Genomic DNA, 26,024 nt, shown 5'->3' with positions numbered 1-26,024 from the left:
CAGCGTACCGGCTCTGCCATAGAGTTGTATTGAGGGGGTGTGTCGGCCGCCGCTTCGTGCGGAGGTCGACACGCCCCCTTCCCGCGGGCTGTCGGGGCTCCGTACAGGAGATCGCAGGGGCCCCAGCGGTCGGACCCCCCGCGATCTCAAACTTATCCCCTATCCTTAGGATAGGGGATAAGTTGTTCACCACTGGGCCACCACTGGACCACTCCTTTAACTAAAGATGTTTGTCCTGCAAGTTCAGCATTTCTATCCTATGTACCCTTACAGGAAAAATTTTAATATTGATTTGCCATCATTGCCCCCCTAGACATACTCTGCTGTCTTCAACGTGATGTCAGAATCAGAGAGAAAGAAGACTGAGAACAGGCCTCACACTCAATAAATAATGCGCTGTAACCCAAGACACCTTTTCCTAAGGATGTTGACAAGATATGTGATCTTCTGATTTATGTCTTCATATTCCATAAATCTACGATAAAAGTACCTACACAAATCTGCCGTGAAACATGAAATATTCAAGCAGCTGATGGAGAAGATGTGTTGCATCAGATCCAGGATCTCAGTGATATGCGGCTATAAGAATTAGAAACCCAAAGTACCAATTCAGTAGCGGAAAAAGGAAATAGATGAAAAATGTGTCTTATGCTTGAAATAGTATATTCTAGATCTCAGTGTATGCACATAGATACTATAAATCAGTGGCCTCCAACCCCTGACTTTGTCAGAGCATGCTGGGAAATTAGTTTTACAGGAGAATCGCATGTTGGAGGCCACTGTTGTAGATAAATAGCGGATTTTGTACATAGCTTTAAGCTTATTGTTTTATTCACTGATGTTTATATAGTGACAATTAGAGATGAGCGAACTTACAGTAAATTCGATTCGTCACGAACTTCTCGGCTCGGCAGTTGATGACTTTTCCTGCATAAATTAGTTCAGCTTTCAGGTGCTCCGGTGGGCTGGAAAAGGCGGATACAGTCCTAGGAGACTCTTTCCTAGGAATGTATCCACCTTTTCCAGCCCACCGGAGCACCGGAAAGCTGAACTAATTTATGCAGGAAAAGTCATCAACTGCCGAGCCGAGAAGTTCGTGACGAATCAAATTTACTGTAAGTTCGCTCATCTCTAGTGACAACATAATCTGCCGCACAGTATACAGGTTCTTACCATCCACTTCATCCTCTATATTTTTCTCCAGCTTTCCACATATCCCCAAGTCTCATAAGTCAGCTGTCTCTGGTTAACTATTCTATTCAAAAAGCCCCCTGCTGCCCCCTCCACCTCAGAAATATTTCTAGGATTCCCAACCTCGTGCATGCCCTCATCATCTCCCACCTGGTGTGGCCTTCTGACTCTCTTGCGCTCTTCCAATCCACCCTTAAAGGGGTACTCCACCCCTAGACATCTTATCCTTTGGATAGGGGATAAGATGTCTGATCGCGGGGGTCCCACCTCTGGGGACCCCAGCGATATCGGCTGAGGCACCAGAGACATCGGGGGCACTGAGCAAACTATAGAGGACAGGAGCTTCTTCAGGGTCCTGTACAGTACACACAGTGTCCTAAAAAAGTAACATTGAGCCGCCCTCACATGATGTCCAAAGGAGCAGCTAACCCTGGCACAGGTAAAGTGTACAGAACATCTAGTACCTCCCTGTACTGTAGGGGGCGCTACCAGACACCAGTCAGTGCATACGCTTCAGTAATACGGGGGTTTTACCACTGAATGCCCCATTCAGATTGGTCAGATCTTCCAGCCATTGACAGGTTATGCAGATCTAAACTGTCCGTACATTGTATGTTGAGTCTGGTTTCAACTTACAATGGTCCAGAAAAGATCATTGTATGTTGAAACTATTGTATGTTGAGGCCACTGTAAGTTGAGGGATCACTGTAATTATTATGCAAATTAGAATGCCGCATTGGCCAGTGTTTTTTTTTTTTTTTTGCAAGAAAGGTGACAACCCTAGAGGGGAGTTGAAACTTTGCAATATCCAGAGGACCAGAATTTGGAGACCAAAGTACAGTTGGTTTTGGTTCGACCATTTATTAATATATGCAAATTCTTTCTGGTACCGAAAGGGTGTACCGGCTTAGAATCCCACGCTGACATTACAGCATCCTACAAAAGTCAATTTACAAGACTCCCTGAGTACTGGGAGATGAGGTAAGAACCTAATGAGACCAAACCTCTCATCTCTCCTTGCCCTGCAACAGATGAGTTTATTCTTGCAGCTGGGGCCCTGTCCGACCGCTGCCTTCCTCCCTCTCATCAGCCCCATGATAACATCTGACGGGCTGTCACTCCCATTCTCTCTCCTGCTGTGTTGAGTTTGTTCAGGCAGTGCAGGGTCAGGAAGGTATGAAAGACAGAGGTCAGGGGTGCACGGCGGAGGGGGGCTGATATGTGTGTAGGGAAAAAGGCATCAGCTGTATGATGAGAAACAAGGCTGGAAGCACAAGACAATAACATAAAAGTGTAAATGACATTATATACCGGAAGATAAACGAGATCGAATACCAGTGTATGATAACGTAAAGCATGGATAGAAATAAAGAATAGGAAAAGACAACTATCATTCTCTATTAATCTTCATTTAATCTCTTAGGGGGAGATTTATCAAAACCTGTGCAAAGGAAAAGTTGCCCAGTTGCCCATAGCAACCAATCAGCTCGCTTCTTTCATTTTTAACAAGGCCTCTGTAAAATGAAAGAAGCGATCTGATTGGTTGCTATGGGCAACTGGGCAATTTTTCCTTTGCACAGGTTTTGATAAATCTCCCACTATGTGAGCATTATATTTGTGATTTATTCATCACATTATGGTGTCCCAGTACAGGATGTGGTCCTGTCCGGTAAATGCGGCCTAAGGTGCCTGTGCTGGGCTCACTCCTCAAAGTGCTGCATTATAATGTACAGTGGTCCCTCAACATATGATGGTAATCCGTTCCAAATGGACCATCATTTGTTGAAACCATCATATGTTGAGGGATCCGTGCAATGTAAAGTATAGGACAGTGGTTTCCAACCTGCGGACCTCCAGATGTTGCAAAACTACAACACCCAGCATGCCCGGACAGCCGTTGGCTGTCCGGGCATGCTGGGTGTTGTAGTTTTGCAACATCTGGAGGTCCGCAGGTTGTAGACCACTGTTAGAGAAAGTTGTACTCACGTGTCCCCGCCGCTCCGGACCGTCACCGCTCGCCACTGCTGCCCGGGATGTCGCCGTCCATCGCTGTCGCCGCGTCCCCGAGGTGTCCCCGATGCTCCGGTAAGGCCTCTGCTTCCCCGGCAACCGCGCTCTCCGTTGCCGCTATCACGTCGCTATGTACGCCGCTCCTATTGGATGACGGGACGGCGTGAACAGCGACGTTATGATGACGATGGAGAGCGCCGACGATGCAGAGGATCCCGAAGAGGATGCGCCGGAGCCCCGAGGACAGGTGAGTGATCGTCAGCGGACCACACGGGGCACCGTATACGGCTATCCGGTGGCAGCTGAAGCAGTCAGTTCTGCCGGATAGCCATTTATGCGATGGCCCCGACATAAAAAAGCATGGTATGTTTATGCTGCCTTCAACATGCGATGGACTCTGAGATGCAATCCCATGTTGAAATTATCGTATGTCGGGGCCATCGTAGGTCGAGGGGTCACTGTACACTTGTTCATCGTCTGTTGATTTCTAATGTGTTTGTTATGTTGCCTTTAATAAATCTCGCATAGTAAACCATGTGATCCTGATGCCCAATGGGAGCCGCCCTAGCCAAGTTCTTATATAGTGCAAGGGGGAGGAGTTCATAAATATTGAGGGGAAGGGCTCAATGCAAAAAAAGGGCGTGCCCAATCCACATGTGACTTCCTAGACTAGTGTTACCCAAGCGTGGTCCTTTATTTCCCCACCAACAGGTCACCTATAAAGATTAGGAAAATCCAGAAAATATGACCTGTTGGGGGAACTTGAGGACTGTGCTGGGTAAATACAGACCTATGAGTAGCACACCAGTGAGAGCCAGCATGCTGCACACTGTCACTTATTATTGCTTATGTATCTGTCACTTATTATTGCTTACGTTACTCTTGTATCTGCTCCTCTTAATATTGTGTGGTGAGCCACGGGGTGTGAAGGTGAGGTATATGGGGCAGATGTTATAGCCCAGGGGCAGATGGTATAAACCCCTAAATGTTTGTGTTGCCAGGGCGTGGTTTTCCCGATGACCACCCAAATGGGAGTACCGCTAGTCCTAGTTAGGCAGGGCAAATAAGAGTCCAAGGCCAGGTGAGGATTAACGGTGGCTTTACTGAGGTAGACAGATGGTAACAGTCTTTACAGCTAGGCCAGGATCCCAGAGAGGTGTCCAGTAACACGGAGGGGACCTTGCAGCTTGCTGGGACTTGCAGTGACTTGACAGTCTTTAGGACAGCTATGCTGACTTTAATAGCATATACAATGATAAATTCCCCCCATATTGTATATAATTTCTATATCAATTATATATTTATTATACAATTCCATCATATTTCCATTTCCTGACAATTATGAATATCCGCCATAGTTGCACAAACAAACAGTCAGCTTATTGAAAACATCATTTTCCTCCATTTGAATATTTAGGCTATATTATATCTACCTTTTTTCCATTTTTTTTTCCTTCTCATTTTAGATCCATGTATCCTGTGGACTACGACCATGACCAGTGTTTTTTTTTTTTTTTTTTTTTGGCTAATGTTAATAAAATGGTTAACGAGGGCTTGTGAGGGAATTTTTTTTTGGAATAAAAGTTTTTTTTTATTTTTTTTTTATTTTATTTACTTTACTTTTTTAGTAGTGGAAGCTTATAGACAGAATACATTACTAAGCCTGGGCTTAGTGTTAGCACCAAAAACAACTAACGCTAACCCCCAATTATTACCCCGTTACCCACCACCACAGGGGTGCCGGGAAGAGCAGCTACCAACAGGCCCAGAGCATTAAATATGGTACTCCTGGGCCTAGGCGGTAACAGGCTGGCGTTATTTAGGCTGGGGAGGGCCAGTAACAATGGTCGTTGCCCACCCTGGTAACATCAGGCTGTTGCTGCTTGGTTGGTATCTGGCTGAGAATGAAAATACGGGGAACCCTATGCATTTTTATTTCATTATTTATGCAAAAAATGTGTGTGGTTCCCCATATTTTCATTCTAAGCATCATACCAACCAAGCAGCAACAGCCTGACGTTACCAGAGTGGGCCAGGACCATTGTTACTTGCCCTCCCCAGTCTAAATAACGCTAGCCTGTTACCGCCTAGGCCCAGGAGCACCATTTTTGACGCTCCAGACCTGTTGGTACCGGCTCTTCCCGGCACCCCTGTGGCGGTGGGTACCGGGGTACTAATTGGAGGTTAGCGCTAGCTGTTTTTGTGGCTAATGCTAAGCCTGGCTTAGTAATGGATTCCGTCTATTAGACGGCTTCCACTACTAAGCCTATAAAGTAAATAAAAAAATTAAAAAAAAGCACCACACAATTAAAAAAATATTTATTCCAAAAAACACTCCCCCACAAACCCTCGTTAACCATTTTATTAATATTAAACAAAAGAAATGCTGGTCACCGTAGTCCAAAGTAATCCAAAAAAAATTAAAAAATAAACCATACTAAAAATGGATTTGTACATGGGTAAAAAGTGGTAAAAAATTTAAATATATATATATATATATATATATATATATATATATATATATGTATATATCACATTTTTGTCACAAATGCGGCTTTAGAGCAGAATAGTCACAGAGGAGAAGAGGTGGTGTTACAAATTGGTGTTCTGAAGTCATTTCTTGGTTTTTGCTTATGTGTGCTGAAAAGGTGGTGCTCTAAACTGATTTACTGTTTTTGACTTATGTGAGCCAAATTTATCAACCCCCTGTGATAGTATGATAAATGTGTCACACCTAAGAAACACTTACTACAGGGAAAACTGTGTACGTAAGTCGTGTACATAAGAATAGCTTGATTAATTCCCCCCTATAAATTTACTGAAGCTGCCTGTACAGAGGAAGTCAGGCTATATCTTTAGACAGTTTCCCCTCCCTACAGTACACGGCAGCCTGACAGACCCTGCTGATGGTCACTCACTGTCACTGCTGCAGCAGCTGGTTCTTCTAAGTTCCCTCATGGCAGCTCCAGCCGATCTTATATCCCTCCATCACTTCCTTTCCTTACCTCCAGACGGTGAAGAGAGGAGCAGAGAGGGGCCATCAGTAGCAGGACCAGGGGAGGGAGACAGTGTGCGGAGGTGAATGCCTGTATGAAAAGTGCCGATGTTACTTCCTCACACTTGTATTTTCTCTGTCTTCTTGTCCCCTGCTGTCATCTGTACCAGCCATGTCTCCATACACTCCTGTCACTGTGCATCATGAGCTCATTGTTCCTTACACCTGCAGAGAAAGGGCACCTGAAGGAGGAGGCATCAAAAGGGCCAGGGCTTAAATCCCCTCCTGCCCTGTGTGTGCAGGTCCCTTGAGGAGTTACTGCTGAGGTACAGTGTGGAGAGAAATGAGGAGAAGTCTGTGGTAACCTGTAGGAGACCTGAGGGGAAGTCAAAAGTCAGTAACCACGCATCTACAAGAACCTCATTGCACATGTCCACTCTGGAAATCTCGGATAACAGGGGATAGAAAGCCTCAGGCAACTCTTGATCCCATAGTCTACAGTCCAAGCCTGGTGGTAAGCTTAAGCTCCAGGGGAAATTACAGCAGTCAGTCCTAAGTTAGAGCGGGTGATCTCAAGTGTAAAATCCAAAGTCTAAAGTCTACAGAAACTAAAATCCAGAGTAAAATACTACAAGTCCCAGCATGGCAAAAGGCTCCCAAGGGTTACTCTGTATTTCCCCTGCTCTGATCTGAAGAGTAAAGGATTACAATAGCTATCCTAACCTAAGTAAAAGGCAGTTTTCCATATCCCGGCATTTGTGGTCGTTATTGTCCCCAACGCTTCCCCCAGGAGAACTGTTACAACTAGCTCTCCGGCCAGACATGCTGGGCGTGAGCGCTCTCCTGCCTTGTCCTCCTCTGCTGGCGGTGCCGCAGTTCACATTGCAGGACGCATCGGCATGCGAACGCCGGGCCGTTACTCACCTCTTGCTTCCTCTGCTGTCCCACTCGCTGACAATACAAGTGTCAGCACTTCCTGTTTCCCCTTGCCGGATCTTTGTGCCCCACAGCCTTAGAGAAAGCATATCATACTTGTGTTCTGTCTTACTGTGTACCAAACCTCCTTGCTACGTTTCCTGTCCACGATTCAGTGCCGCCTTTCCTGACCTTTCTATCCGTCCCCGACTACGAGTTTGCCTTATCCTTCCTGTGCCACGCTTCACCTTGGCAGCCTGTGTGAACGAGTTGTATCAGGGGTGCTTAGACTTTGCTCCCTGGTACGGCCCACACCATCATCCACACAGGCTCAGCGGATCCACTTCACCACAGCAGTTACAAGAACTGTCTAAACTGTGAGTGTGGTGGTTAAAGGGGTACTCCGGTGAAAACCTTTTTTCTTTTAAATCAACTGGTGCCAGAAAGTTAAACATATTTGTAAATTACTTCCATTAAAAAATCTTAATCCTTCCAGTACTTATTAGCTGCTGAATGCTGCAGAGGAAATTCCTTTCTTTTTGGAACACTGATGACATCACGAGCACAGTGCTCTCTGCTGACAAGGGCAGCATGGTTGCTTGCAGTGATGGGGCCTTGGGTTCAAATCCCACTAAGGACTACAATAAATAAAGACTTATTATAACGTCAGCAAAGAGCACTGTGCTTGTGATGTCATTAGAGAGCATTCTAAAAAGAAAATAATTTTCCTCTGTAGTATTCAGCAGCTAATAAGTACAGGAAGGATTAAAAAAATGTTAATAGAAGTAATTTACAAATCTGTTTAACTTTCCGGAGCCAGTTGATTTAAAAGAAAAAAGGTTTTCACCGGAGTACCCCTTTAAAGGAAAACGGTCATCCTGTTCACCCACACTAAACTGAATACACTGGGTTATAATGTGGGTGAACAGGAGACTATTGCAGGGTCAGTGAGTTAAATATGTATCTTCATTCCAGTGCCCGGCCCCTCTGAAGGTCCGCTTCTATCTTTGGTGAATTGTGCACTGGAGGCAGGCCCGCTGGGTGAATTTGAATATTCATGGTTGCTGGTCATGTGAGCGCCTTACACCTACTGAGAGCTCACATGACCAGCGATCATGAATATTCAAAATCACCGATGGGCCAACCTCCAGTGCGCAATTCACCGAAGATAGAAGCGGAATTTCCAAGGGACTGGGTGCCTGTCTGCAGGTACGTATTTAACTCACTGACCCCGCATTAGTCTCCTGTTCACCCACACTATAACCCAGCGTATTGGATTTAGTGTGGGTGAACAGGCTAACCATTTTACATTACATAACAATGAGTTCTATCTTGTTTTTATGCATGATAATTATTTTTGTGTTTTGTGCTTTTGGGTTTAAAATTGTGTTTGTGTGTCATGTGTGGGTTCCTGGAGAGGTCACATTTGTTATATATGTTCCAGCATAACTTTCAAATGATATTTAGATAAAACTTGACACACACATTACTTGTATGTCAACTTAAAATATAGCAAAATTAAATCAACCCTAACCCAGGTTTTATGAAAGTCTATGGGGCTTCCATTACATCTCCTGATTGCGTAACCCTTGGGTTCCAAAGATTGCTCGGGACTTTTTGAAACATTCAGCATCCGGACCAGTGTAATGGTAAAGTATGATTTAACTGTCCAGTAGTCAGGTGTAGGTTATGAGGACAGGAAATGATTTCGGGATATGATTACAGGATAAATGAACAGGATATGAGGTTGGGATGGTAAATTAGGAATGCTTATGAGGATGGGAGATGGGGATGGTATATGAGGTCATAATAAGAGAATGGTTGTGACATGAGGACTGGATATTAGGCCTAGAAAAGAGGTTGGGATAAGTCAGGATGGGATTTGAGAACATGATATGAGGTCGGCTATGAGGACAGAATATGAGGAAAGGATATGAGGTCAAGATATGAAGACGGGATATGCTAACTGGATATGAGGTCTGGCTATGAGGTTGGGATGGGTTTTGTGGTCAGGATACGAGGTCAACATATGAGGATGGGATTTGAGGATGGCATATAATGACGAGATATGAGGTCAGGATATAAGGACAGGAAATGAAGATGGGATATGAGGTCAGGATATGAGGATGGGATATTTAGTTTTTTTTTCTTTATTATTGGTGTACTGTTATGTCTCTATTCTTTTTGGCTTTTGTGTGATTTTCATTTTTTCCTCACATGTATGTTTTAGTTATATAAAACTGATATTCTATGCACTTTCACTTTGAGGCTATTGGTATAATGTTTGTTCACATTACATAAACAAATTATTGTGATATCTGTTTATGGACTATTGATATATATTTTCAATTATTTATACTTTGTTGTATTCCTCCATACACACTGTATGAAGGTTTGGTTGCACAGAGAGATCAATATTACTGTTCCCTCTGTGGTATATGAATATTATTGTTATATATATATTGTTATGTAATCCCTCGTGATTTGTGCATTTCTTAATGTCTTTATGTGTAAACTGTTGTCTAATAAGAATTTCATTTATTTTAAAATTGTTCTGGGAGTGCACAGTTACTATATATGTGTTTTGCAGCTTGTGTATAGTACTAGGGGCTCTGTTCTGAAGAAAGGTGCACCGAATGGAGCAAATATACATTATGAAGCTCTTGGTGAGAAGGCTGAACTTTTACCTGGAGGACTGAGGGATTGTATAACAGGACTTATCATGGCCTAGTTGGTCCACAAATAAGATGTATCCAATTGGATGGAACTTACATGAAAAGATTTAGAGGACAGAGCTCTTAAGAGCAGGATCTGGCCAAGAGCGGTTGTCACTTGATATGCTACAAGAAACAATATATTGGTGTTGACTAGGGATGAGCGAATTGAATCTGACGAATCCGCATTTGTTATGAATTTCATCAAAAATTTGCATTGAATCCGAATATCGCCGCGATTCGATTGCATGAATCGCTTCTTTAACCTCTTAAGGACGTACCGGTACGTCCTGAGTCCTTTCCCTTTCTATAATGCAGAGTAGTGTTGAGCGGCATAGGCCATATTCGAATTCGCGAATATTCGCGAATATATGGACGAATATTCGTCATATATTCGCGAATATTCGCATATTCGTAATATTCGCGTTTTATTTTCGCATAAGCGAAAATTTGCGAATGCGAAAATTAACATATACAAAAATTATCATATACAAAATTAGCATATGCGAAAATTAGCATATGCAAATTTTCGCATATGCGAAACTTCGCACAGTAGTATTAGAGCCTTCATTACACCACACAAGCTGGAAGCAGAGAGGGATGATCACTGTCATGTGTACTGTGAAAAAAAATAAAATAAATTCGTAATTACGAATATATAGTGCTATATTCGCGAATAAAATTCGCATTGCGAATATTCGCGAGCAACACTAATGCAGAGCCACGGCCCCGTGGCTAATAGGGTGCAGCACTGATCGCTGTGCCGCCCACTATTAACCCTTTAGATGCGGCGTTCAAAGTTGAACGCCCTGTCTAAAGTGAAAGTAAAACCATGCCGGTTAGCACAGGGAGCTGTTTGGGATCGCCGTGGCGAAATCGTGGCATCCCGAACAGCTTACAAAACAGCCGGAGGATCCCTACCTGCCTCCATGCTGTCCGATCGCCAAATGACTGCTCCGTGCCTGAGATCCAGGCATGAGCAGTCAAGCGGCAGAATCCTTGATCACTGGTTTCCTATGAGAAACCAGTGATCAATGTAAAAGATCAGTGTGTGCAGTGTTATAGGTCCCTATGGGAGCTATAACACTGCAAAAAAAAAGTGAACAAAAAAGTGAATAAAGATAATTTATCCCCTCCCCTAATAAAAGTTTGAATCACCCCCCTTTTCCCATAAAAAAAAAAAAAAACTGTGTAAATAAAAATAAAAATAAACATATGTGGTATTGCCGCGTGCGGAAATTTCCAAATTATAAAAATATATCATTAATTAAACCGCACAGTCAATGGCGTATGCGCAAAAAAATTCCAAAGTCCAAAATAGTATATTTTTGGTCACTTTTTATATCAATCAATAAGTCCAATCAATACAAAAATGGTACCGCTAAAAACATCAGATCATGACACATAAAACGAGTCCTCATACTGCCCCATATACGGAAAAATAAAAAAGTTATAGGGGTCAGAAGATGACAAATTTAAACGTATACATTTTCCTGCATGTAGGTATGAGAAGTACGACAAAATCCAACCTATATAAGTAGGGTATCATTTTAATCGTATGGTCCAACAGAATAAAGAGAATGTGTAATTTTTACCGAAAAATAAACGGCGTAGAAACAGAAGCCCCCAAAAGTTACAAAATGGCATTTTTTTTTTCAATTTTGTCTCATAATGATTTTTTTTTCCGTTTTGCCGTAGATTTTTGGGTAAAATGACTGATGTCATTACAAAGTAGAATTGGTGGCGCAAAAAATAAGCCATTTAGGTGCAAAATTGAAAGAGTTATGATTTTTTAAAGGTAAGGAGGAAAAAATGAAAGTGCAAAAACGGAAAAACCCCTGGTCCTAAAGGGGTTAAACTTCATTTAGTGCAGTCCAGGCTCCATGGCATCTAAAATGGTGGATCCACATGTGAGGATATGGGGCCAGGAACTCTGGGAAGGCAGGAAGGAGGGTAGGCGGGATGACCAGAATCAGCAGCCAGCCACCCCTGTGATGTCACAGCCCTATATAATCAGCAGCCATCTTGCGGCCAGTCACTTCACCATTTTATTTCAGAGAGAGCGTTTCACTGTAGGGAGAGATAGAGCATTGTGTGCATTGCTCAGAAAAACAGCTTCACAGCAGCAATTCACCACAAGCCCAAATCACTGCATTAAAGCACTGACACTGAGCACTGAGAGAGAGAGAAAGTACACTTTTGGGTGTAATACACAGCGACTCTACTCTTCAGTGGGGTGTACAGCAGCTCTAAAGCTTAAAGAGGCTATTTAGGCAGAGCAGTAAAAGCCATTGTAACCTGCTATTAGTGCCTAATAGTATTAGACTGGGCTCTACTACACAGTGATTCTGTACTGCTGCAGTTGGTTATACAACAACTGTAAAGCTAACAGGAGCCAGTTAGGGTGAACACGAAAAGCCATAGTCACCTGATTTCAGTGCCTAATACAGTTTGCGTAGTGGAGCTTATTGTCCTCTCATAAGTGTAATCTGTGCGTACATAGGTGGTGTACATTTTTCTTTTTTCCTGAAAAACCAATTTTGGCCTAGTTACTATGAAAGGCCAGCCAAAGCTACACCCTTGTTTCTGTAGCCTTATACAGTTTTAACCCCTTAACGACCAAGGACATATATTTACGTCCTTGGCCGTCTCCAGCGATATAACGCGGGGTCAAGCGGTGACCCCTCGTCATATCGGGTCCTTCCCGGCATGTATCTGAAGCCGGGACCTGGGGCTAATAGCGCGCGGCAGCGATCGCGGTGCCGTGCACTATTAACCCTTTAGACGCGGCGTTCAAAGTTGAACGCTGCGTCTAAAACGAAAGTGAAAGCTGCCTGGCTGCTCAGCGGGGCTGATCGGGACTACCGCAGTGAAAATGCGGTGTCCCGATCAGCTGGGATACGAGCGGAGGTCCTCTTACCTGCCTCCGGCGCGTCCCTTCGGCGATTGATTGCTCCAAGCCTGAGATGCAGGCTTGAGCAATCGACCGCTGATAACGCTGATCTTTGCAAAGTTATGGCTTTGCAGTGAACAGTGCTGGCAATCAGTGTGTGCAGTGTTATAGGTCCCCATGGGAGCTATAACACTGCAAAAAAAAAAGTGTAAAAAAAAAGTTAATAAAAGTGATTTTACCCTTTCCTTACTAAAAGTTCAAATCACCCCCCTTTTCCCATAAAAAAAACACCATGTAAATAAAAATAAATATAAACATATGTGGTATCGCCGCAAATGTCTGAACTATAAAAATATATAATTAATTAAACCGCACGGTCAATTGCGTACGCACAAAAAAATTCCAAAGTCCAAAATAACGTCTTTTTGGACGCTTTTTATATCATGAAAAATTGAATAAAAAGCAATCAAAAAGTCTGATCAATACAAAAAAAGTTCCGCTAAAAACTTCAGATCACGGCGCAAAAAATGAACCCTCACGTCGCCCAATAAGCGGTAAAATAAAAAAGTTATAGAGGTCAGAAGATGACAATTTTAAACGTATACATTTTTCTGCATGTAGTTATGATTTTTTACAGAAGTACGACAAAATCAAACCTATATAAGTAGGTTATCATTTTAACCGTATGGACCTACAGAATAAAGATAAGGTATCATTTTTACTGAAAAATTTACCGCGTAGAAACGGAAGCCCCCAAAACGGTGTTTTTTCTTCAATTTCCTCGCACAATTATTTTTTTTCCGTTTCGGCGTAAATTTTTGGGTAAAATGACTGATGTCACTGCAAAGTAGAATTGGTGGTGCAAAAAATAAGCCATCATGTGGATTTTTAGGTGCAAAATTGAAAGGGTTATGATTTTTAAAAGGTGAGGAGGAAAAAACGAAAGTGCAAAAACGGAAAAATCCGTGGTCCTTAAGGGGTTAACAGAAGCAAAAAGACAGAGGATGAAAGATTATATAAAAAAAATCCCCTCTAATCCACTTCTAAAATTTACCATGAAACTCCAGACACTATTGAGATGCAATTTTTTTTTTTTTTTAAATGTCCTTTCTAAAAAAAAAATGGCAGAAAAATTATTGCCTTTGAATCCAAAACCAGCAACCTGGTACTTCCTGCCTAAAACACACAAAACTTTGGTCTCTCCACCCGGGAGACCTATTATCTCCGGGGAGGGGTCACTAATTGAGCCCATTTCGAGGTTTATTGATTGGCTTCTACACCCGTTGCTAGGGGAGATACCATGCCTATTTAAAGACACTAACAAACTTCTCATTACCTTGGAGGGTTTAAGTTGGCCAGAAAATGCCATGTTGGTGTCTCGACATAGAGGGTTTGTATATGAGTATCCCCCAGAGTAAGGAGTGGAAGCCATTAGAGAATTCCTGAAATGCTCAAATAGGTCTTTGAACTATACAAATTTTGTGCGAGATGCAATTTTTTGATCTTGACATGCAATTCTTTCAAGTTTGATGATGAATGGTTTATTCAAACAGGAGGAGTTGCCATGGGCACTCCGGTCGCCTGTACAGTAGCGAATTTATATGTCGCAATGTTTGAGAAATTGCAAATTTTTTCTGATACCAACCCTTTCTTGAAATATAATGTATGCTATTTACGGTTTGTCAATGACATTTTCATGGTCTGGACAGGCACAGAAAGAGAGTTTATGACATTTGTTTCTACATTAAATTCAAACAACCAACTGAATTTAAAATTCAGATCATGGCGCAAAAAATGAGCCCTCATACCGCCCCATACGCAGAAAAATAAAAAAGTTATAGGGGTCAGAAGATGACAATTTTAAACGTCTAAATTTCCGTGCATGTAGTTCTGATTTTTTCAAGAAGTCCGACAAAATCAAACCGATATAAGTAGGGTATCATTTTAATCCTTTGGACCTACAGAATAAAGAGAAGGTGTAATTTTTACCGAAAAATATACTACGTAGAAATGGAAGCCCCCAAAATTTACAAAATGGCGTTTTTTCTACAATTTCGTCGCACAATGATTTTTTTTTCCGTTTTGCCGTAGATTTTTGGGTAAAATGACTGATGTCAATGCAAAGAAGAATTGGTGGTGCAAAAAATAAGCCATCATATGGATTTTTAGGTGCAAAATTGAAAGGGTTATGATTTTTAAAAAGTGAGGAGGAAAAAACCAAAGTGCAAAAACCGAAAAACCCTTAGTTCTTAAGGGGTTAAGCTGTGCGTATTGTCAAGCTCTCATAAGTGTAAACTGTAGGTACACCTATGCGGTGTACGTTTTTTCCCCTGAAAAACTCATTTTGGCCTAGTTACTGAGAAAGGCCAGCCAAACCCTTGCTTCTGTAGCCTTATACAGTTTGTATTGGAGCACATAGTCCTCCTCTCATAGGTTTAAACTGTACGCACACCTACGTTGTGTAGGTTTTTTTCCCTAAAAAAATTAAATTTTGGCCTAGTTACTGTGAAAGGCCAGCCAAAACTACACCCTTGTTTCTGTAGCCTTATACAGTTTTAAGCTGAGCGTATTGCCCAGCTCTCATAAGTGTAAACTACGTGGTGTAGGTTTTTTTTTTTTCCTGAAAAACAAATTTGGGCCTAGTTACTATGAAAAGCCAGCCAGAACTACACCTTTGTTTCTGTAGCCTTATACAGTTTGTACAACGGTGAAAGTCAGGTGGCACTCACGGTATGGTAAGCAGAATCTTATTTATTCGGTGCGGTACGTAAAAACAAACAGGGGGGTGCTGGACATGCAGTACATTCGGACAACAGCTATTTTACGCCACTCCCGGGGCTTCTTCAGGTCACGCCTCCTCTGACGCGAGAGGCCAGGTAAATACCTCCTCACAGCTGCCATGTCAGAGGGGGAGGTTTAACAGAACTGCAATAACTTTAAAACAGCAAAACACACATTCGAGTCTGTAGATACAGTAAAAAAAATTCCTGAAGAGATAAATCTTCTCAACCAGAACATATACAGTAACAATTTCTGTAATATTCTTAATAATGTACAAAAATTGGGAGAGGTCTAAAAAAACGCATTCATATCTAAGCGGTCATTCAGACCTAGGTTACCCCGTGCTCCGGTCTGAATGATCTACTTCGCCTCACACTGGAGGAGCCCTCTGCATCTGTCTACACCTTCTCTCAAAGGTACCAGTTCTATTCCTCGAAATTTCATGTTTTTTACGTCCCCTGCATGTTCCTCTACAATGTGGGAAATTAGTCTAGGTAAGCCTTTATTTGTTTTTTATAGAGTAGACATTTTCACGAAATCTTGTATTTAGAGAATGTATGGTACACCCTATATAAAATCGTTTACAAGGGCATATAACTACATACATTTCGTATTTTGTTCTGCAGCATATTATTTCTTGACAAGGAATAGGGATGCCTCCTAATGCCACATTTTTTTCCAGGTATGCAGAGGTACACCAGTTACAGGATCTGCACCTATGCATTCCGGGAGCGATAGTTCTTTGGAGCCAGTTCTCATTTTTAGTTGAGTTAGTTTGTAAACTGCGTCTCTCTAAGATGTTTTTAATATTTTTGCATTTTTTTTAAAAGCTATCAGGAGCTTAGACTGTGCATAGCTCCTTAAATCCGCATCATGTTGAATCAAGAATCAATTGTAATGAATTGATTTTTTTATCTGTTTTACCATTGGGCCAAACTGGAAGGAGAAAGAAAATGGAAACAAATTGGCAGGGGAACTTTCTGAATTATGGGAGGCTGTTAAATTAGTATTACAGTAAGGTGTCTTGTTTTTCCTATTTTTACCGTTTCTCTTTTCTTTTAGCAATTTTTCTCTATTCTGTTCACTTGCTCGTTTCATTGCTTTATCAAGAACTAAACTAGGATATCCTCTTTTTAGCAGTCTTTCCTTAACCCCTTAAGGACCAATGCAAATAAACCTGTAAGCCCCTGAAAGACCAGGCCTGTTTTTTCAAATCGGGGATGTCTGTCTTTATTAGAGAATAACTCCGGAATAACTTACACTTTTATTACATTTTTATTTATTTTTACACTTTTATTTTATTTATTTATTTATTTATTTATTCACTTTTCAATGCTTTGGAATACCTAGTATTCCAAAGCATTGCAGTTATATGCTGCCTGCCAGTTTTCACTAGCAGGCAGCATATCAGGACGTGCCTCTCCGGGGTGCTGCAGGAGAGACAGAGGGAGCGCCCTCCCTCTGTCAGAACTCCTTACAGCACGCGGTCACTTCTGACCGCGGCTGTAAGAGTTTAACTGTCGGGAGTGAAGTGAACTTCACTCCCGGCAGTGCGGCAGGTCCCAGCCAGCCGCGGCCACACACAGCACCCCGCGATTGCGATGTGGGGTGCTGCAGAGGAGACAGAGGGAGCTCCCTCCCTCTGTCATAACGCTTACAGCCCGCGGTCTCTTCCGACCGCGGCTGTAAGGGTTATAACTGCCGGGACCGAAGTTTACTTCGGTCCTGGCAGTGCAGCAGGGTCCCGGCTGTGTGATACAGCCGAGTCCCTGCCGCGATCTCGTGGGTGCACTGGGCAGCACCCACGAGAAGAATGGACGAGTATAGACGTCCAGGTGCGGGAACGGCCACCAACCTGGACGTCTATACTCGTCCATGGTCGTTATCGGGTTAAGATCCGAGGCTTGTCTTTCATAATCACTTTCCCTACTGTTAATTTGCCTCAGGCACAGAAATTGTCCATAAGGGACTGTTGATTTTAAGTGCACGGGGTGATAGCTATTATAGTGGAGGAGGGAATTACAGGCAGTAGGTTTCCTGTAGCCTTTTGTCACAAGATTTTCCTCCTCTATTACCACGAGCACATCCAAAAATTCTAGCTCCAAGGGACCTATTTTGGATGTAAATTTAAAATTCAGTTGGTTGTTTGAATTTAATGTAGAAACAAATGTCATAAACTCTCTTTCTGAGCCTGTCCAAACCATGAAAATGTAATTGACAAACCGTAAATAGCATACAATATATTTCAAGAAAGGGTTGGTATCGGAAAAAATATGCAATTTCTCAAACATTGCGACATATAAATTCGCTACTGTACAGGCGACCGGAGTGCCCATGGCAACACCTCCTGTTTGAATAAACCATTCATCATCAAACTTGAAAGAATTGCATGTCAAGATCAAAAAATTGCATCTCACACAAAATTGATATAGTTCAAAGACCTATTTGAGCATTTCAGGAATTCTCTAATGGCTTCCACTCCTTGCTCTGAGGGAAGCTCATATACAAACTCTCTATGTCAAGAGACACCAACATGGTCTTAAACCCTCCAAGGTATGGAGAAATTTGTTTGTGTCTTTAAATAGGCATGGTATCTCCCCTAGCAATGGGTGTAGAAGCCAATCAATAAACCTTGAAATGGGCTCAATTAGTGACCCCACCCCAGAGACAATAGGTGTCCCGGGTGGGGAGACCAAAGTTTTGTGTGTTTTAGGCAGGAAGTACCAGGTTGCTGCTTTTGGATTCAAAGGCAATCATTTTTCTGCCATTTTGTTAGAAAGGAAATTATTTTCAACATTGCATCTCAATAGTGTCTGGAGTTTTATGGTAAAATTTGGAAGTGGATTAGAGGGGATTTTTTTTATAGAATCTTTCATCCTCTAACTGTCTTTTTGCTTCTGTTAAGTAATAATCTCTGTCCATTAGAACAATATTGTCCCCTTTGTTGGACTTTTTAACAATTATATCCTCCCTTTTTTCAGATAATCCAATGCTACTCTTTCATCCCTTGTTAAATTAGATGGATCAGAGGGATAACATGAGGCTTACAGATCTGCCAAGACTCTATACAGTTATACAGTTTGTAGTGGAGCGTATTGTCCACCTCTCATAAATGTAAACTGTACGTACACCTACGTGGTGTACTTTATATATTTTCCTGTTAAACTAATTTGGGCCTGGTTACTGTGAAAGGCCAGCCAAAGCTACACACTTGTTTTTGTAGCCTTTTACAGTTTGTAGTGGAGCATATTGTCCACCTCTCATAAGTGTAAACTGTACGTACACCTACGTGGTGTCCTTTATATATTTTCCTGTTAAACTAATTTGGGCCTTGTTACTGTAAAAGCCCAGCCAAAGCTACACACTTGTTTCTGTAGTCTAATACAGTTTTAAGGGTAGTGGAGCGTATTGTCCTCCTCTCATAAGTGTAACATATACACACTCAGCTGGTGTTTAAGTATGTCAGGCAGAGAAGTGCCAGGACATGCACAGAGGAGTGGCAGAGGCCTAAATTCATCAGGCAGAGGTCGCAGCAGACTATTGGAGAGTGGCAGCAGGAGTCACAGCGAGAAGCCTGACCTCCCGGTATCAGCTAGCGGTTGTGTCTCGACCAGCAACCCATCTTCCGTCATCGATTGATTAACTCGGTCATCCACTTCATCACAAGTGACATCTGACACCACCAGTCAACAGTCGGTGGGTTCCTCAGACACAACCCTCAGTTGGCATGGCCTGGGAGCGGTCCCTGTCCTCCCATTTTCTCTGTCCTATGCTGTTCCCTCCCCCACAGAAGTTCCGTATGCTGTGGTTTCAGCTCCACTATTTAGTGAGGACGATCTACTAGAGGACAGTCAGCAGCTACTGCCCAGCCAAGAAGCGGAGGAGACATCCACCGCTTCCTCTGTTAGGTGGGCAAGTAGTGATGAGGAGAGTGGCGTGGGAGGTGGTGTTGCGAGCGTTCAGGCTCCTGAAGCAGACACTGTTGAGGAACCTGAGGACATCAGTGACATGCAGACACAACTCGATGATGATGAAGCCAATCGCACTTGGGAGCTGGGTGCAGAAGGGGCTTCATCATCAGGTTGCCCGTGAGGCAGCAGCTGAGCAAGCAAGGTGGTTAAATGGTTGACAGTCAGCATAGTGGAAGAAGTGGAAAGTCTGGAACCAAACCTGCCTGGGGTAGACCACCTGCATCGCGGCAGCCTACCTACCCAGGAGGTAGTGGAACAGGGGTTGCTGGAGTTGGCGGCAGTAGCAGTCAATCAGTGCGGTCAATTGGGGGGAAAATCAGCTACTCGGCGGTGTGGCAGTTTTTCATCAAGCATCCGGAGGATGTTAACCTGACCACATGCAAGATGTGTTGGCAGAAGGTGAAGCGTAGGCAGGGTACCAATGTTGGCACCCCAGCCCTGCGTCAACATTTGCAGCGTCACCATAAAGCGGCCTGGGAGAACCGTGGCTCTGATGCAGTGGTTCAGCCTGCTACATCACCCAGTGGCATTCCGCTCCCTGTTTCAGCCAGCCAGGGCTCCCCCACCTCAGCTGAAGGGATCTGTCTGGCATACCCATCTTCTTTCACTCCAGATGCTCCTGCTCCTCCTACTTCGAGTCAGTCATTAAGGCAGCAATCCATCAGCGAAGCCATGTCCAAGGGACAACAGTATGCGCCCACTCATCCAACAGCGCAGAAGCTGAATGTGCTCATGTCCAAGTTGCTGGTGCTGCAGCCCCTCCCTTTTCAAGTGGGGGACTCTGCACCTTTCAGAGAACTGATGGCTTGTGCAGAGCCGAGGTGGAGAGTCCCAAGCTGTCATTTATTTGCCAAGAATGCAGTACCAGCCCGGCACAATTTTGTGGAAGAGAAGGTGGGCCAGTCGTTGAGCCTGTCGGCAGTGCCGACATGTGGAGCTGTAACTATGGTCAGGGACAATACATGTCCTTTAAGGCCCACTGGGTGAATGTGGTTCCTGCACAGCCACAACAGCAACTTGGACAGGTCACGCCGCTTCAGCCTTCACGCTCTAAGGCCATTGGTCCTGTGACAGTTTGCGATTCCGCCTCATCATCCTCCACCGTGTCCTCGGCCTCCACTGCCCGGACAAGTCTCAGTGCCCCTCCAGCATACCATGTGTGCAGGGCACGGCAGTGTCACACTGTTCTTCACATGATTTGCTTTGGTGAACGGAATCACACAGGGGAGGAACTGCTAAAAGTAATTCATCAAGAAATCAAATCATGACTTACTCTCAGAAAACTGGAAATGGGAACCATGGTGACCGACAATGGGAGGAACATCTTGTCTGCGCTGCGTCAAAGAAGCCTGAGCCATACACCCTGCATGGCACAAGTGTTCAATCTGGTTATCAAGCGATTCCTGAAGTGTTCCCCCCCTCTGCAACACATCATAACAATGGGAAGGAAACTTTGCATGCACTTCAGCCACTCGTACATCGCAAAGCACACCCTCCTTGAGCTACAGCTTCAGAAAGCTATCCCTTAAAATAGTCTGATTTGCGATGTTTTCACATGTTGGAATTCCACCCTCCATATGTTGGACCAACTATACGAACAGAGAAAAGCCATCACCAATTTCTTGATGATCCAAGCGGATAGGGGGACTCCCCTGTGTAACTTCAATGTCAAACTGTGGAGGCTCATACATGGCACCTGCCGTTTGCTCAAGCCTTTTGAGGAAGCCACATTATTAGTCAGTCGTTAGGATTACGGGATGAACGGCATCATTCACCTGCTTCATTTCTTACAACACGTGTTGGAAACGATTGCTGGTCAGGGCACTGGAGATGTGGTGCCTACATCTCATGACCACATGAGCCCTGGAGGGGCTGAACTGGAAGAGGAGGAGGATGGGGACAGTGGAGCACAGTTTAGGTTTTGCAAAATGGGTGGTTTTTATAGTCATCTGACAGAACAGGAGTGGCAGGAGCAGCCAGAGGAGCTAGAGGGTTATGAGGAAGGCAAGACAGAAGTCCAGCAGATCTTCAAAGTGTGTTGGCATGGTCATGTCAAGGTATGCCACCACCTGCTGGTTCAAGTCCTGCTCCAGGTCTACCTGCTGCTGATTAGTTGCTTCACTATGAGGGTGAAGAAATATATGAACCAAAAATTTTTTTATATCTAAGAAAAGGAAAGGTGTGCAAAAAACACCATGGGGGACATTTACTAATCTAGTCTATTCTGGGTATGCTTATAGACCAGCGTATGTGGTAGTCTCCTGTCTATTGTGCTCCTAATTTATCAAAGGTCTCACAGCCCTTGATAAATTCTGTGCTCAGACTTCAGGGTCTACAAGCTTAAACTGCATTTAGACCTGCTCCAACATGGTCTGACATTTCAGCGTATTTTGGGCAGATGCGACTTGTCGCACAAAAGTTGCACTTGATAAATTCAGCACCAATGCATTTTCCAATGCATTTCCGTCTAAAATAGACTTGCATGCATCATGTTCAAAAAATCCTCTACAGCTAAAGTCGCAGAAAAGTCACACATATTTAGACTGCGACTTTCTGTGCGACAAATTTAGACAGGAAAACCAGTCTAAATCCTTTGATAAATCTCCCCCCATGTGTCAACTACACCACCAAGTATTGATGTGATGCAAAGACCTCTAAAAGGTGGAAGGGAGCAACGTATGGTCCATTGTAACCGGTGGGGGTAAAAGCTTCCCCTGTAAGGCCGTACTCTCGCATTATTAATTCCCTTCTTGGCAAGTGATACTCGCCCTAAAATTGGCAGCCCCACACAGAAACCTCTCCCTATTTCCACCTACAAACACTGCCATTTCCTAGGGTTTTTAGGTGGAAATAGGGAGAGTTTGCTCTGTGGGGGCGCCCTTTTTAGGGAGAGTAACACTTGCCAAGAAGAGAATTAATAGGGCGAGAGTAGGGCCTTACAGGTGAAGTTTTTACCCCCACCTGCTACAATGGACAATACGTTGTTGCCTTCCACCTTTTTACGGAAAGTGTTACTCGTCTTAAAAAGGGCGACCCCACACAGGAACCTCTCCCTATTTCCAACTAAAAACCCTGGGAAATGGCATTGTTTGTAGGTGGAAGTAGGGAGAGTTTCCTGTGTGGGACCGCCGTTTTTAGGTCGAGTAACACTTGCCAAGAAGGGAATTAAGATCGTGAGAGTAGGGCCTTACAAACAACGGACCATACGTTGTTCCCTCCGACCTTTTAGAGGTCTTTGCATCACATCAATACTTGGTGGTGTAGGTGGCACATGGTGTATTTTTGCACACCTTTCCTTTTCTTAAATAAAAAAAAAAATTTGGGTACATATATTTTATCGTAAGAATAGTATTAAAAGATAAGTTTTACGTAATGCAAATCCTCAATACTTACTTGTGCTGTGCACATTAACACTTTTACAAAAGAGACTGTTTTCTTCTGCCTACCTGCCTCAGCTACTATTCTAATCCTGCCACCCACCTGATGCCACACATCTCATGCCAAGTTCTCCTTTTTTCACCCACCTTCATCACCGGGTACTGGTATTGCCACCCACTGCCCCACTCTGTCACTGGGTCACTTTCAGGACTCCTGATGCTGCTGATGCCACCTCCAGGCTGTCTCATTCTGCCACCATATGTTCTCCTCATGCTAATGCCACCTCCAAGCTGTCTCATTGTGCCACCATATGTTCTCATCATGCTCATGCCAACTCCAGGCTGGTCATTCAGCGACTATATGGTCTCCTCTTGCTGCTGCCAACTCCAGGCTGTGTTATTCAGCCACTAGTGATGAGCAGAAGGGCAATATTCGAATTTGCAATATTTCGCGAATATTTGGATGATTATTTGTACTTTGTTTTCAAAATTCGCATATTTGCTATGCTTGTTCTCTTTTTTTTCCATGCGAAAATTCGTAATGAAATTCGCATAGTGCGCATGCGCAATTATGTCTCACCTAAAAGAAGGGAGGGATAAGTGTCCAGTCTAGAAGTGCCGATATTCGCATAAATATTCACATAAATATTTGCATAAATTCACATAAAAAATGAATGTTCATCATTATGCATATATATATATATATATATATATATATCACTATATTCTAAATATTTGCGAAAGTGCCGTTATTTGCGGTAAAAATTTGCATTTCGAATCTGCGTGCCAATACATGGTCTCCTCTTGCTGCCGCCAACTCCAGGCTGTGTCATTCAGTCGCTATATGGACTCCTCATGCTGCCGCCACCTCCAGGCTGTGTCATTCAGCTACTATATGGTCTCCTCTTGCTGCCGCCATTTCCAGGCTGTGTCATTCAGCCACTATACGGTCTCCTCATGCTGCCGCCACCTCCACGCTGTGTCATTTAGGCACTATATGGTCTCCTCATTCTGCCGCCACCTCCACGCTGTGTCATTCAGCCACTATTTGGTCTCCTCATGCTTCCGCCACCTCCAGGCTGTGCCATTCAGCCACTATATGGTCTCCTCATGCGTCTTCCACCTCCAGGCTGTGTCATTCAGCCACTATATGGTCTCCTCATGCTTCCGCCACCTCCAGGCTGTGTCATTCTGACGCCACATGGTCTCCTCATACTGATGCGAGCTCCAGGCACTCTCATTGTGCCGCTCTGCGACAGTGATTCTAATAGCGATGCCTGTAATCTGCATGTCATACTGAATAACAGTATTATTTCACTGACATAGCACACTCCCTATGCGTGGTACGGCAAGGCAAAGTGTTCTACACCCCTATTGAGGCTCTCTGTAGCCCAGAAATAGCCATTTTTAATAGCGATTCACTGCAAATAATTTTGGACCAAACCAAATTTTTTCGGAAAATTCAGCTAATCGTCCGAATCAAATTTTTCAAAAATTCACTCATCTCTAGTGTTGACCTGTGGGAAATAGCAGTTATGGGAAGAGACTCATATGAAGAGAATGGAGGCCTGGGACAGGTTCTATATAGTGAAAAAGAGTTATACTATAGTTAAAGTACACCTGTCACATGCTGTATGCATATGAGAGTGTCAATAGTGTCCGTAGGCCAGGAGGTGCCCCTTGTCACATACAATGGTTCAGATGTATGTATTTCTCTAGAACAAACACAATGAGTTCAGCAATTATATACATATCACTCAGCCTAACCCTGTTGTAGAGCCCTGCGTGTGGTATCTCAGTGCGGAACACATCTGTCTACCTGCCTTGTCAGGTGGATGTCACTTTCCTGTGTCTGCTCGGGCCCACAGCTCGGGTTTACAGGTTATATGTGTTGTATAATGTAATTCAATGTGTTGCCATATCCCTAATATATTATTTACTGTCATGTAAAGTATTATCTGTGTCTGTGGGAAGATGCATAGATATTCTCATGAGCTCTTTGGCCAAACAAAGCCTCCTGCTGTGCTCCACCCAGGTCTGTTCAGACAGGAGGAGCTAGTTCGTTAGTGATTTAATTGAGTCCAGTCAGAGCAATGTGAAGTAGCTTATCAGCACACTTGCCCCATGCCTCTAATGGGGAAAGGTTCAATGTCTTTCTTCTAGTCTACCTGTTTCTGAGTGACTTACCTCCTGCATACAGATTCCTGCCGACCAGGTCGTCCTTCAGTCAAGTCTGTTCACGTCAAGTTCAGACAAGTCAAGTACCGAACAGATAATATGAGTGAAAGCTTCATCCCACTCTCGAATTTCTGAACATTACTACCTGCTCCTGCAACGTGTGTGTTCCAATCCCACTTGCTCCCTAAAACAAATACATATGATCAACAACCTAGAAAAAAACTAGATGGACAAAAAGTTTCTACAATAAATATTTAAAAATCTGGAATACTTTTCACTTCTCTTTATAGCTGCAATAATTCATTGGTAAATGCTATTAATAGTGTAAAAAGGGTACTCCGGAGGAAAAGAAATGTGCCTGAAAGTTATAGGAGGAGATTTATCAAAACCTGTCCAGAGGAACAGTTGCTGAGTTGCCCATAGCAACCAATCAGATCGCTTCTGTGAAAAATGAAAGTAGGGATCTGATTGGTTGCTATGAGCAACACAGCAACTTTTCCTCTGGACATGTTTTGATAAATCTCCCCCATACAGATTTGTAAATGACTTCTTTATAAAAATCCATGCTGACCGCCCTCAGGGAGGATGGGTGCCTGGAGATCACCAGCATGGACAGTCCCAAGAGCTGTAAGCACGCCGCTACCTCTAAAATCAGACCTGCCTCCGCCGAGGCAGGTCTTTCACCAAAACAGGGTGTATAGTGGTCAGGGTACAGAGTGTGTGGCTTTGACTTTAGGGGATTAAAGTCCAAATAATGTCTAACAGTGCCCTGTGCACACATGGTACGCTGGTGGTTTTAGTGGGATGTGATTTTTAAATTGAAGCAACTTTATAGAAACACTCCGCATCCCAACTGTCTTGTTTGCTATATTTTCATAACTCTCTCACTAAGTAATAACATTAGATTTAATAAATCTGTCTTTCTGGCTAGTTGGACTGCGCATTTTTCTCGCTCTTCCCTTTGATCATTAGATACCTCTGTTGTATCACCATTGTGCC

At 43.4% G+C, this 26,024-nt stretch overlaps 1 long non-coding RNA gene across 1 annotated transcript; it reads right to left on the bottom strand.

The window, feature by feature from the left end:
• Positions 1-2,041: 2,041 nt before the first annotated feature.
• LOC130275726 (uncharacterized) lies at positions 2,042-25,414 on the bottom strand. The gene is made up of 3 exons (XR_008844880.1): positions 25,297-25,414; positions 25,035-25,209; positions 2,042-2,455 (listed from the first exon to the last, which is right to left on the bottom strand). It is a non-coding gene; the product is annotated as an uncharacterized LOC130275726 (long non-coding RNA).
• Between the last annotated feature and the right edge of the window lie 610 nt (positions 25,415-26,024).

Source organism: Hyla sarda, chromosome 6, assembly GCF_029499605.1.
Source record: "Hyla sarda isolate aHylSar1 chromosome 6, aHylSar1.hap1, whole genome shotgun sequence".
NCBI lineage: Eukaryota > Metazoa > Chordata > Amphibia > Anura > Hylidae > Hyla > Hyla sarda.
Note: the sequence above shows the minus strand (reverse complement) of the source record. Positions and strands in the feature narration are given on the sequence as shown.